At 40.5% G+C, this 15,140-nt stretch overlaps 1 long non-coding RNA gene across 1 annotated transcript in view; it reads right to left on the reverse strand.

Annotated features, from left to right (window-relative positions):
* The window catches only part of LOC116537974, a 47,962-nt gene extending 33,822 nt beyond the window's left edge, over positions 1-14,140 (reverse strand). The window contains exon 1 of the long non-coding RNA XR_004263444.1: positions 13,460-14,140. This is a non-coding gene — a long non-coding RNA (uncharacterized LOC116537974). The remainder of the gene's footprint in view (positions 1-13,459) is intronic.
* Positions 14,141-15,140: the final 1,000 nt, after the last annotated feature.

Consider the following 15,140-nt stretch of genomic DNA (forward strand, 5'->3'; position numbering starts at 1 on the left):
AATGAAAAGCCGGGCGCGGTGACTCAAGCCTGTAATCCCAGCACTTTGGGAGGCCGAGGCGGGTGGATCACGAGGTCAAGAGATCGAGACCATCCTGGTCAACATGGTGAAACCCCGTCTCTACTGAAAAAAAAATACAAAACATTAGCTGGGCATGGTGGTGCGTGCCTGTAATCCCAGCTACTCAGGAGGCTGAGGCAGGAGAATTGCCGGAACCCGGGAGACAGAGGTTGCGGTGAGCCAAGATCACGCCATTGCACTCCAGCCTGGGTAACATGAGTGAAACTCCGCCTCAAAAAAAAAAAAAGAAACGAACGAAAATAAAGCCACAAATGTTGACACCTACGGTCTTGGAGAAGGGCGAATCTAGGCACCAGGCCATGTGATTCTTGTCATGACTCCCTACGCGGGTTCTCTGGGGGTTCTATATCATGTTCTGATCGAGGCATTAGGCTTTATATGATGAATGGATTTAGTGGAGCTCTACGATAAGAGGCCAGACAGCGCTCAAACTTGACAATGACACAGAACCTGACTTGAATAGACACAAATACAGGAATGACTATAAATCTTAATCAGATGGATCACAGGATTTTGTCTCATGGTTTCATTATTTAACATTGGAACACAAACATTTTTCTGTGTCTAATTAAATGGCCTTAGCTTAAGACTGTGCCGTATAACTTTGGTGTATATGTGTTATTATTTTCCAGTTAGCATACGGGCCTATATTTTCGCATTATTAACAAAAAGGCGGAATTTGCAAAGAAGTTAAAAAAAAAAAACCTATATGCTGAGCAAGAGAAAAGCAATTTCATAAAGCTGTGTATTAAACACTGATACCCTTTACCATATTTATTCTGTTTTGCAATACACAGATAAAAAGTTCTATATATACAGTCAACACAATGAATTTACATGTAAATTGGATTTAGCTATACACTGTATTTTAGTATGAATATTCCATAGTATGAATTAAGATTTTCATTCTAAAATTTGATTTCTCACCAGTGTTTGACATTGTCGTATAAAATTTGCAATTTCTGGACTTTGAACAATAAAATATTTGCAAAGAACTATGTGATTGGACTAGTCATTAAGAAATAAGATCTCACTTTGCTCTTTGTAATCTACATAATCTATTTATACATACATAAACACATATATAAAAATGTATTTTACGTAGTTATACCTCTGAAAATTAGGATTTTAAAATTATTCTTGAATTTTTATCTCTAATTCTTACTTTCAACCTTTGTCTTTAAAATCTCAAAAGAAAGAAAAGAAAATTAATAAATGATCAATGAAATAGGCATTTCTCATATTCAGTTACTTAGATGTGAACCTCAAGAAAACTGTAAGATGGATGCATTCACACCACTCACATGCAGCTATAATGTTTCATTAATGTCTCTGTTTATATAACTATGAATTAAAGATATGTATTTGTTGGCCAAAAATACCATATTCAAACACATACTCAGTATAACACTGACCATGATTTAAAATATATGGCATTGGCCAGATGCAGTGGCTCACAACTGTAATCCCAGCACTTCGTGAGACCGAGGCAGGAGGATCGCTTGAGCCTGAGAGTTCAAGACCAATTTAGCAATTAGTGATTTAGGCAATTTAGCGAGTCCCTGTCTCTACAAAAAATAACTAGGCGTGGTGGCATGTACCTGTAGTCCCAGCTACTCATGAGGTGGTGGTGGGAGGATCACCTGAGTCCAGGGAGGTTGAGGCTACATTGAGCCATGATCATGCCACTGCACTCTAGCCTAGGCAATGGAGTCTGATCCTGTGTAAAAAACATATATTTAAACATTTGTATAAGCATATAAACAGATATGAATACACACAGAGTCCCATACACATTTTACTTTCAATATAATTGGATTCATACTGCTGGAAATTTTATACAAAATCTTTAGCATCACCTTATAATCTTTGAATATATCCATATCAATATATACTTTTGAGTGTTTGAGTTTTTTTATATTTTACTCTAGAAGAACTTTAAGAAATTATAAGCAGAAAACATATGGTAGGTCAAACATAGTGAGAAGAAAGAATCACTTTTACAATGTCTGGGCTATGTATCATGATCTGTTCCTTTGCACAAATAATATGTACATTTATAAACTAATGTTCAAATTCTCCTGTAGTATAATTGCTAAAACAAATTTTCTTCACTGATAACTTCAGTAATTTTCAAATATAATTATCATTCTTGGAAATAACGACAGGTTTAAAAATATTGGCACATTTTAAAACTGTTTTGGTATAATTCACGTAACATAAAATTAACCATTAAAATGTGTGAAATTCAGTGGCATTTAGTACATTCACAATGCAGTGCAAGCATTACCTCTATCTATTGGCAAATCATTTTCATTACCACAAAAGAAACCCTGGACACATTAAGCAGTCATTCCCCATTGGACTCTCTGGCCAGCCCCCAGCAAACACTCATCTACTTTCCCTGACTACTGATCATCACAATAAGGGGCCTCCATCATGTGTCTCATAGAGGCTATTCTAATGTAATTGCAGGCAGCAGTATGCAAGCATTCCTCTTTCCCTGCCTCCTAGCCAACATCTGCTACCTTCTTTTTTGTAAGAGACATTTGAACTGGTGTAGTACGGTATCCCATTGCAGTTTTGATTTGCATTTCCCTGATGATTAGTGATGTTGAGCGTTTTTTCATGTATCTGTTGGCCATCTGTGTGTCTTTCAAAATTGTCTATTCAGATCATTTGCCCATTTGTAAATCAGATAATATGCTTTTTGGTTTTTTTTTTTTTTTTTTTTTTTTTTTGCTATTAAGCTGAGTTTGCAAAGATATTCTCTTTCTGTAGGTTGTCTTTTCACTTTGTTTTCTTTGCTGTGCAGAAGCTTTCTAGCTTGATTTACTCTCATTTGTGTATTTATGCTTTGATTTCCAGTGCTTTTGAGGTCTCCTGCAAAAAATCGTTGCCCAAAATGATGTCTTAAAGCATTTCTACAGTCTTTTCTTCTAGTAATTTCATATTTTCAGGTCTTTTCTTAAATTTGTGGAGATTTGTTTTGTGGCCTAACATATGCTCTATACTGGGGAATATTCCATGTGCTGATGACAAGAATGTATATTCTACAGCAATTGGATGAAATATTCTGTAAATGTCAGATAAGTCCATTTATTTGGTCTAGAGTATAGTTTAATTCCAATGTTTCTTTGTCTGGATAAGCTGTCCATTGCTTAAAGTGGAGTACCAACATCTCCCAGTATTGTTGTACACCAGTCTGTCTCACCGTTTAGATCTCCAAATGTTTGCCTTCTATATTTGTGTGTTCCAGTGTTGGGTACATACCTATTTTCAGTTGTTAAATCCTCTTGGCCAGGCGCGGTGGCTGACACCTGTAATCCCAGCACTTTGGGAGGCTGAGGAGGGCAGATCAAACTCCTGAGGTCAGGAGTTTGAGACCAGCCTGGCCAATATGGTGTAACCCCATCTCTACTAAATTACAAAAATTAGCTAGGTGTGGCAGTGGGCCCCTGTAATCCCAGCTACCCTGGAGGCTGAGGTAGGAGAATCGCTTGAACCTGGGAGGTAGAAGTTGCAGTGAGCTGAGATGGCGCCATTGCACTCCAGCCTGGGCAACAAGAGTGAAACTCCGTCTCAAAAAAAAAAAAAAAAAATCCTCTTGCTCAACTGGCATTTTCATTGTTACACAGTAACCTTCTCTGTCTCTCTTTACAGTTTTTGACTTTAATCTATTTTATGTAAGTGTAGCTCTTCCTGTTCTTTTTCCATTCCTGTTCATTTTTATGTTGCTATTGATGTCCCTCTCTGGTTTGAGGTCTTCTTTGTCTAAGTAAAAGGGGAGTCCCCAAATTTAATACACTGGGGTTGGTAGCTTCAACTCCACTTTTAATCTCAGACTGCCCCCTCAGGGATTTTTCTTCCTACAGGCAGTCAGGATGCCTCCTAGGAATTGAGGCCAGAATAGCATTCCTGCAAAGGACACCAAAACGGAAGAAAAGCTAGCATTCTACATTGCTCTCACATTTCACAGAGGAAACTGTGAGTCCAGGGGGACTTCTTTTTTCTTTTTTGTTTTTGGGATGGAATCTCACTATGTCCCCCAGGCTGAAGTGTAGCAGTGTGATCTCAGCTCACTGCAACATCCGCCTCCCAGGTTCAAATAATTTTCCTGTCTCACCTTCCAGAGTTGCTGGGATTACAGGTGCACACAACCACACCACCACCCCTCCCCACACCGTTTAATTTTTGTATTTGTAGTACAGATAGAGTTTCACCATATTGGTCAGGCTGGTCTCAAACTCCTGACCTCAGGTGCTCCACCTGCCTAGGCCTCCCAAAGTGCTGGGATTACACGTGTGGGCCATCGTGCCCAGCCAAGGGGGATTTTTCTACATGGTGCCTAGCAGCTTTGGGTGAGAGAAGTCCTTTAGTCTTTCCAGCTGCTCATACTTTTTCATTTCCTTGTGGCCCCACAGATCGTCACAGTCTCAAGTTTCATTTCTGGAATACTGTTTCTGATAATCTTATCTCTACACAGCTGTTTTAATTTTCTTTGCAGTAAAGTCAGACCACTTCTACTCCAGCATATTGCTGATATCACTCTCCCTTTGCCTATTTTTAAAAAATTGGGTTATTTGTCTCTTTGAGTTTTAAGAGTTCTTTGTTTTCATTAGATATTAGATGTTTATAAATAATTGATTTGGAAGTATTTTCTCCCATTCTATAAGTTGGATTTTCAAGTCCTGAATTCTGTACTTTGATGCAAAAGGTTTTTAATTTCAGGGAAGCCCAATTTATCTTTTCTTTTGTTATCAGTGCTTTTGGTGGTATAGCTAAAAAATTACAGCCAAATCAAAAGTTGTGAAGATTTATCCCTATAATTTCCCTGAAGGTTTTATAGTTTTAGCTCTTATCTTTAGACACTGGATACATTCTGAGTTAATTTTTGCATATGATGTGAGGTAGAGGTCTAACTTTATCCATTTCCATGCGGATAACCAGCTGTCTAAGCACTATTTGTTAAAGACTTTATTAACTTCTCATAAAATGACCTTAATCACTTTGTTAAAACCGAAGTGACCACGTCTGGGTTTATTTCCAGACTCCATCTCTTCCATTAATCATTGTGTGTATTCTTATTTGATCATCACACTGCTTTGATCACTCTAGCTTTCATAGTAAGTTTTGAAATCTAGAAGTGTGAGTCTTCCGCCTTGGTTTTTCTTGTTCAAAGTTTACATTGGTTATCAGATCTCTTGCAATGTAATAGGATATTTAGAATTTGTGCTCTTCTTTTTTTTTTTTTTTTTTTTAAGAATGCTTATTGGGATAACAATAAAGATTACATTAAATCTACAGATCTTTTTGGGTAGTATTGCCATGTTAAAAATATTTAGTCTTAAGACCCATTACCACAGGATATTCTTTTTTAAAATCAAGTTTATCTTTAACAACTTCTCCATTATTTTGTGATTTTCAACGTACAAGACTTTCATCTATTTAATTATTGTCCAAAAAATGTGATTCATTTTGATGCTATTGTAAATGGAATTGCTTTCTTAATTTAATTTTCAGATTACCGATTGCTAGTGTACACAACTACAACTGATTTTTCAGAGTTAATTTTTCTATCCTATGCTTGCTGTATATTGTTCACTAGCCCTGATACTGGTTTTCTGGGGTTTTAAGCATTTTTTTACTTTTATTCTTTTGAGACTGGAGTCTTGCTCTGTCACCCAGGCTGGAGTGCAATGGCACCATCTTGGCTTACTGCAACCTCTGCCTCCCGGGATCAAACAATTCTCTCACCTCAGCCTCCCAAGTAGCTGGGATTACAGGCACCTGCCATCATGCCTGGCTAATTTTTGTAGAGATGAGATTTCACCATGCTGGCTAGGCTGTTCTTGAACTCCTGACCTCAAGGGATCCACATGCGTAGGCCTCTCAAAGTCCTGGGACTTGGGAGGTCGACGCATGTGGATCCCTTGAGGTCAGGAGTTCAAGAACAGCCTATAAGATTTTTCAGAAGATCATTGTATTTGTGAAGAGAAATAATTTTTATTTTCTCTATCCAACTTGGATGCCTTTTATGTATCTTCATTGCCTGATGACCTGGCTAGAATTTTAAGTATAATGTTCAATAGAAGTAGCAAAAGTGAGCATTCTTCTCCTGTTCATGATTTTAGGTGCAAAGCTTTCAGCTCTTCCCTCTTGACTATATTATTAGCTGTAGGTTTTAAATAAATACCCCATATATCGTGATGAGAAAACGATAGAATTTGTAGAAACACTCATGCTTCTTCAAAATGTGCCTGACATAAAAGTAACAAATGAAAAAGTAGTTACAGGTAGTTAGATAGGCAATGAGCAGGGCAGGAAAGGGCTTTCCCCCACCTATTAGGAATGTACCATGTTCTTTTGGCAATTATCACATTGCCTCTCTGAAAATGATAATTTGGCAGCCAGGGAGAGACAATCTCCTGATGGTCCACACCTGTTAATATTAGAAGTGTGAATTGAATGCAGGCCACAGGGAGAAGCAGCTTTTTGGGCATGCGTGTTGAGAGAAAATGATGAAATATGATGTTCCGGGTACATGCCACTGGAAAAAGGAAGAAATCTGCAGATGGACATGTGTATAACTCCCTGAACACATTGTGCAGTGCTCAATTCCAAATGGTAAGGAGAGCACTGCGCATGTGGAAAGCTCACCCTAAAGGAAGAATCACGGAAAACAGGCAAGTCTGTAAGGTCCCAGGATCAAGGTTAAAAGGTCTTTTTGTTCTCTTGGCCATTCAGGCACCCACTTGGATGTCTTCCAAGGGTTCTTTCTTTCCTGTTCTAAAGCCTTTTAAGTAAACGTCCACTCCTGCTCTAAAGCTTGCCTCAGTCTCTTTTCTGCTTTATGTCCCTCAGTCCAATCCTTTCTTCTGAGGAGGCAAGGACAGAAGTTGCTGTGGACCCATACGGCTACGCCACCTGTTACTCGGGGTAACTCGGTTCTCTACCACCATTAACAAAGTGAGATCATGGGTAATGTTACCTCCAACAGACAAGTACTTTTAAAATGTAGATTTATTGCCAGGCGCGGTGGCTCAAGCCTGTAATCCCAGCACTTTGGGAGGCCGAGGCAGGCGGATCATGAGGTCAAGAGATCGAAACCATCCTGGCCAACATGGTGAAACCCCGTCTCTACTAAAAAAAAAAAAATACAAAATATTAGCTGGGCGTGGTGGCACGTGCATGTAATCCCAGCTACTCAGGATGCTGAGGCAGGAGAATTGCTTGAACCCGGGAGGCGGAGGCTGCAGTGAGCAGAGGTTGCACCACCGCACTCCAGCCTGGTGCCTGGTGATGGAGTGAAACTCTGTCTCAAAAAAAAAAAAAATGTAGATTGATTTTCAATCCTTATCACTCTTTTTGGTTCCCACCCCTTTATGTGTAACAACTCCACTGAGAAAATAAATAAATAAAATAGCTGGGAATGGTGGCTTATGCCTGTAATCCTAGCACTTTGGACGGCCGAGGCAGGTAGATCACCTGAAGTCAAGAGTTCAAGACCAGCTTGACCAACATGGTGAAACCCATCTCTACTAAAACTATAAAAATTAGCCAAATGTGGTGGAGCCCGCTTGCAGTCCCAGTTGTTCAGGAGGCTGAGACAAGAGAATCCCTTCAACCTGGGAGACGGAGGATGCAGTGAACTGAGATCCTGCCACTGCAATCCACCCTGGGCAACAGAGAAAGACTCCATCTAAAAAAAAACAAAAACAAAAACAAAAAACAACTCTACTAGAAGACATAAAACTTTAGGTCCTTCCAGTCTCTAGACAACTAGATGCCCTTGAGACTATCAGAAGACATCCTGGCTCCTGCTTTATCACAGCTGGAACAGGCCTGTCTTTGGTGTTCTCGTACTGCTGCATCAAAGGACCGTGATAGACTAACACTGTCTGAAAGCCTCCTAACACCTGCTCCAAGGGACAGAACATAACACACACCCCTATGCACGCCACACGCAGCATCTAATGTCTCACGAAATACTTCAAGAATATTTGATGTATGGGAACATGTTGTGTTCTACTGTTAAATGATAAGACCATGAGATGAAACTGAGTAATTTCAAAAGAAACTGAACATAGGGACTATGAGGATCACATCATGTGGAGCATATATGGCAGGGAGCAATGACTGCTGTCTGGTCCTCACTCTATAGCTCATGCCAAATGTTGACTACAATGCAACACACGAGGTTAGAATATGAAGAAGTACCTAGTTGTCCGGGAGGGAAGCCAGGGCATAAACCACCAGGGTTTGTAAACTATTTGCCAAAGATCTCCGTCAAGTTTCAAATAATTTTCTCCTTATTGCACTTTTACCCACTAAATTTATCACCTGAAGGAGACAATTTGATGCCATGGAACTTGCTGAACCTGTAACTGTGTGAAGTAAATCATATCCAGATAGACTTAATGAAGAGTGTATTTAATTTCTGAAAGAACAAGATTCTTGAGGAGCAAGAGTGGTTTAGGCCTCATTTTATTTTAAGATGGAAATAAAATAGAAAAAATTCAACAATAAGACCGGGTTGCACCAAACTGGACAAATCTCCTGGCAGCCAGATTTGGTGGTTCTTTTTCCTCTGAGTGGCGTTTTTTCAGACAGAAATGGCGGGAGGAGTGTATTTAATTTCTGAAAGAACAAGATTCTTGAGGAGCAAGAGTGGTTTAGGCCTCATTTTATTTTAAGATGAAAATAAAATTGAAAAAATTCAACAATAAGACCAGGTTGCACCAAACTGGACAAATCTCCCGGCAGCCTGATTTGGTGGTTCTTTTTCCTCTGAGTGGCGTTTTTTCAGACAGAAATGGCGGGAGAAGAGGGCTCCTAGACAGGGCTTCCACGAAAATGTGAAACACTACTGCCACCGTGAGGAAATGGTTTGAAGACAGAATCCGCCATTACAGCGTCCTTCCCGGGAAGCTTCGCTTTGGGCGAAGGTCTGATCTGTGCGGAGGTAGAAGAGGCTTGGGCTCCAAGCTAGGTCTTCTTGGCTTCTCCTCTAAGGTCTTAAGAGACGCCTGGACATTGATGCTCTCTCGGTGTAGAAACTGGAGAGTGAGGGGCTTGGAGTGAAGCAGTGGCTGCCAGGCGGTCCTGGCACAGGAAGTTGGGGGCGGGGCCTCGGTTCTGCCTGGTATGGGCAGGACTTCAGGAACCCACTAAAAGACCAATGCTGGCTCTTGTGGGCCTCTGTCTCCTGTTCCTGCCCCTTGGAGCAAGACCTGGCCAGCTTTCACATGGCATCATCTTGCTACAGGTCTTTGGGTCTCTTGCGGAATCAGTATCCACGCACAATAAACAGGGTTCTTCCAAAGGAAAGTTACAGGATTTGCTTTCCTTCACTCTCCAGGTTCTTTACCAAGATACCGCTACGTCCAGATCTGATTTACTGCCTTAGACAAGAAGGCAAGAAGGACCAGCAAGGAGCCCAAGCTTTTTCCATCTCCCCACAGACCAGACTTTCTCCAACAGGTAGTCCTCAGGGGAAGGACATTGACATGGCGTAGGGTGTCTTTAAACTACTACCTAACGGTGGCAGTAGTGCTCTAGATGTGCCAAGATGGAGCCCTCTTCTCCCGCCCTCCATGTCTGAAAAAACGCCACCCAGATACAAAGCCGCAAGGAAACATTGCTGCCTTGCTTTTGCCCAGTTTAGAGCCATCTGGTCTTATTGTGGCACATTTGCTTTTGTTTTCCATCTGAAATTAAACCAAGGCCTAAATCACCCACCCTCATCAGGAATCTTATTCTTTCAGAAACTTAAAATCCTCTTAACCTAGTCTATATGATTATGAATTAATTACCTCAGAGTTATAGGGACTGTAGCCTTGACAGCATCAAACTGTCTCCTCCGGGGACAAATTTGGGCATGAAGACACAAGGATAAAATTGCTTGGGGCTCAGAAGAGATCTGTAGGAAACAACATACAAATCCTGGTTGGTCTCTGACCTGGGTCCCCTCCCAGACAACCAAGGAGTTTGTTCTAGCTCATGGGTTGTTTTGTAGGCAATAATTTGGCATGAACCATAGAAGAAGGACCACATATCTGTCATGACTGCATCCATACATGCTCCACATGGCATGAGACTCACAGTACATATGTTCAATTCCTGTCGAGGTTAGTCAGAGTTTCACATCGCGGTCACGTCATTTAACATTTAACATCAAAACACGGCATGTTCCCATGCCACTACATATTCCTCAGGTATTTTCTGAGGTTTTATGGGGTGTGTCTGTTTTTGCGTGTGTGTCTTTTTTTAATAATTTGTATTTTAGATGTAAGTCTTACAGTATTTTCCTACTAGTTAATTAAAGAATAATGCTTGACAAAGATTCAGAAAAATCAGTATACTAATAAAGAAGAAAAGCACTACCATACAATTTGCCAACGCAAAAAAATAACCATTTGGATTATTTATATGTGTGTGTGTCTGTACTTTTTCTTTTTTAGGGGACGAAAACTTTCTCTGTCACCCAGGCTATAGTGACTGCCTCAGTCTCCTGAGTAGCTGGGATTATGAGCACACGCTGCCAGGCCTAGTTAATTGTTTTGTATTTTTAGTAGACATGGGTTTCACCATATTGGCCAGGCTGGTCTTGAACTCCTGACCTCAAGTCATCCAATCACGTTGGCCTCCCAAATTCCTGGGATTACAAGTTTGACCCACTGCACGTGGCTATATATGCATTCCTAATTTCATGTGAAAAATAAATCTGTATTGAAATTCAGTTACACTCTACATTGTGGTTTGGAGCAGATCAAATGTGTATTTTAACAAAGCTTTCAGGAGTAGGAATTCATTTGAACATTATAATTACTAAGCATTGTTTTCAACATTTTAAGCCTTCAGTGTAAATGACGGTATATCTGAAAAATACATGCTCAAAAACATTCTTTAAGAAAAGTAGACACTATTCATTTTTTGTTTAAATGTTTACAGATACATCACAGTGTGCATACTGGCTCTCTACAATACATACCTGACTATACGTTTGGTTTAAGGTTATGACATGTTAGAAGTAGAGTAACATACACTTTGCTTTCTCATTTCTCTTATGGTGTGGTAGGTTTAATCCTCAAGGTTCAATAATATGCTTTTCTCCTTAAATCAGAGGCAGGGAATGGCTGTTTATGAGGACACAGAGAATGCAATTAAGATTTTGTGAGAGGCCGGGCAAGGTGGCTCATGCCTGAAATACCAGCACTTTGGGAGGCCCAGGAGGGTGCATCACTAGGTCAGGAGTTAGAGACCAGCCCGGCCAATATGGTGAAAACCAGGTCTACTAAAATACAAAAATTAGCTGGGCATGGTGGTGCGTGCCTGTAGTTTCAGCTGCTCAGGAGACTGAGGCAGGAGAGTCACTTGAACCCAGAAGCCAGAGGTTGCAGTGAGCCAAGATCATGTCACTGCACTCCAGCCTGGGTGACAAAGCAAGACTCCATCTCAAAAAAAAAAAAAGGACTACCTGGTGTAGGTGAATGACATGTATCCAACCTAAATGGGAATGATAGGCTCATTGTCCCTCCACACTAGCCTCCCTTGCAGAAGAAACCAGTCAGCCTCCTTGTCACTACCACTGGTACTCGGCTAGGTGTGATTTCCTTCCCAGGCTTCCATCCACTAGTCGGGCACATAGCCTGTATTAAAGATAGTTAGCAAGGGGTGAATAAAAGATCCCTTAGCCTAAATAATTCTAGGTTTGGGACCACCAACATTTCTACCATCAGATATGAGACACTGTCCCATAGGTAGGTCCGTATTCTTCCATGAAGATGGTCGGGTCAAACTATTCCTCCATAGGAGGCAGTTTAGCAGCTATCTAAGTCTACTTTAGGTGAAATACTCTGGAGAGGCAGTTTTTATCATTCCCAGGAACAAGAATCATAGAGAAATGCTTCCCAGACAGTCTCCAGGACACTCATGCGTGTCAATAGCATCGATGTCTGCAAACCATCACTCAACTCAACAAAACCAGCTAGAGAGAGAGCTACACACAGTCAAAGATGTCAAAAAAGCCAGGTTACTCTACAATGCCTTACCCTGCCTGGAATGCCAGTCTGAATCCTCAGAGGTCAGGAGAGGTCATCCCCGAACAAGCTCTTGAACCACTGTAATGTCACAGCGCAGAGCCAAACTAACATTAATTCCTTTCACTAATCATTCAGATAGTGAGATAATAAACTCTGAAGAAGAGTGTCACGAGAAACAAGTCGCCCGTGCAATTTTAGTCACCCTTTTGATTCTTCAATTATGAGTCATAGAATATCTGGAGGTCTCCACACGAAAGGTTGGATATCTTATTAGGAAATAGATTTAAAGCTGGTACAGCCAATACTAGCGAGGATGCAGTAAATAATGATTTGCTCAGGCCTAAAAAATGCAGTAATTCTAAGGGACATCGAACAGAAAAGAGCCACCTAACTGCCCTCCTTGAGAGAACTGAGATGACATTGGGGTCCCATTATGACAAAAGACTTTCTCCTGAACTTATAAAGTCGCAGAAACTGCTGGCTTGTGCACTCCAATAATTGCTTAGGCCTTCCATCACATTCTTGGCCTGCATCCACTTTAGCAAATCGGCTCCCCTAAAAGATGAACTGGCCCACATAGGCATGTCAGTGTATCCCCACTCCTCTACAGAGGTCCCTCTAGCTATAGGCAATGGTGTTTAGAATTCTCCTGTATCAAGGACCATGTGAATGACACTGGGTTCAGATAGATCTTCCCTGGAACTGGCCTGTCCATTGCCATCTTACAATGCTGCTATAAATGTCACAGCCCCGTAACACAGGGACAGCCAGATTGCCACAACTCCCAAGGTCATATTCATAACAAATGCCCCAAGAGTCTGTACTTGGCTTTGTCACTTCTAGTTTTGTCCCCACTATGAGGAAACCGAGGCCCTGTCCTCTATTTCCTGTGCCAAGACTTTCTGGAAGCAGCTGGCTCAGTCCTGGTGCCTCACTCACCAGCTACTTCACTAAGACTTTGCATTTGTCCATTGCTTCTGCCAGGCCTCAGAGAAAATGGTAGGAAGGCCCGCTTGGGTCTCGGGCCTGTTCAGCCTGCACTGGCTTTTCCTTCTTCAAGTGCTAGGGCTTACGTGGAGGAAACCCTCACGGCTTTGGATGCTGTGAAACTATTTCCGCACGATGGCAGTATTGCCCGAGAAAAGCCAGCTAACTTTGTGCCAGGCACTCCTCTCCCGCCCATCACATTTCAAAAAAAAAAAGGCCAAGAACAGACAAAGACACCAGAAACTATGGCTACCTAACATTTTGCTAAATTTGTGTAAAGGTATTCTACTCTTAGCATTTTGCTTTCGGCTTCCATCGGATATTAAACTGGGATCTAATCCACTCACCCTCATGAAGCATCTCCGTTTTTCAAGAACTCACTTTTCACACAACCAAGCCTTCCCATTTCTACTCTTCTTCACTCAGCATTGTATCTGCAGTATTCTATTATGCTACCAAATTATCTTGTCGTATTGTGGACAGAACTCAGGGATCCATGCCTAAAGAGAAAGAAAAATAAAGTGTTGACATTTAAGGTCTTGGAGGAGAGCAAATCGAGGCACCAGGCCATGTAATTCTTGTCCTGACTCCCTACCCAGGTTCCCCAGGAGTTTTACTCTATGTTCTGACCTAGTCAGTAGGCGTAAGTTGAGAGGGAGGCCACTGTTTAGTGGGGCTCTAACATAAGGGTCCAGATAGCTCTTGAGCTGGACAGACACACAGAACCTTACTTGAATGTACACAAATACAATAATGAGTATAAATGCTAATCAGATGGATCCCAGGATTTTGTCTTATGGTTTCATTATATAACATTGGAACACAAACATTTTCCTGGGTCATTAAACTGCAATGTCTTACAACTGTGTCCTATGAGTTTGCTTTGTGTATATGTTACTGTTTTTCAGTTAGGAATTCAGTCCTATATTTTCATATTAGTAACAAAGTGGTGGGATTTGCAAAGAAGTTAAAAAAAAATGTGCTGATAAAGAGAAAAGCAAAGCCATACAACTGTGTATTAAACACTGAGATTGTGCCACTGCACTCCTGCCTAGGCAACAGAGGGAGAGTCCATCTCAGAAAAAAAAAAAAAAAAAAAAATTAGACTTAGATAATGTATTGTATTTTAGAGTAAAAATTTTCATTTTAAAATTTGATTCCTGACCAGTTTTTGCCATTGTCATATAAAATTTTCAATTTCTTGATTTTAGACAATAAATTACTAGAAAAGAACTTTGTGATTGTACCAGTCATTAAACAATAAGTTCTGTTTGCTCTTTTTAATCTCAAATGTGTTTATACATAAACACATATAAATATGTATATTATACATACTTATACCTCTGAAAATTAGGAGTTTTAAATTATTCTTGAGATTTTAACCCTAATTTTTTTGTTTTGAGATGGAGTTTCCGTCTTGTTGCTCAGGCTGGAGTGCAATGACACAATCTTGGCTCATTGCAAGTTCTGCCTCCCAGGTTCAAACGATTCTCCTGCCTCAGTCTCCTTTGTAGCTGGGATTACAGGCAGATGCCACAACACCCAGCTAATTTTTAGTGGAAACACAATTTCACCATGTTGATCAGGCTGTCCTCGAACTTCTGACCATGTGATCCACCTGCCTTGGCCTCCTAAAGTGATGGGATTACATGCGTCAGCCATCGTGCCAAGCCTTAGCTCTAATTCTTACCTTTGAATTTTATCTTTAAAAACTGAAAAGAAGGAAGACAAAATTCAATAAATAATAATTGAAATAGGCATCTCTCACATTCAGTCACTTAGATATGAATAAGAAAACTGTAAGATGTATGCATTCACACCACTCACATGCAACTACAATGTTTCTTTAATGTCTCTGTTATATAACTATGAATTAAAGATATGAATTTGTTGGCCAATAATATAATATTTAAACATATACTCAGTATAACACTGACTATAATATAAAATATATGGCATTGGCTTGATGCGGTGGCTCATGACTGTAATCCCAACACTTTGAGAGGCTGAGGCAAGAGGATTGCTTGA

Source organism: Sapajus apella, unplaced genomic scaffold (assembly GCF_009761245.1).
Source record: "Sapajus apella isolate SASKATOON/1434 unplaced genomic scaffold, GSC_monkey_1.0 scaffold115, whole genome shotgun sequence".
Lineage (NCBI taxonomy): Eukaryota > Metazoa > Chordata > Mammalia > Primates > Cebidae > Sapajus > Sapajus apella.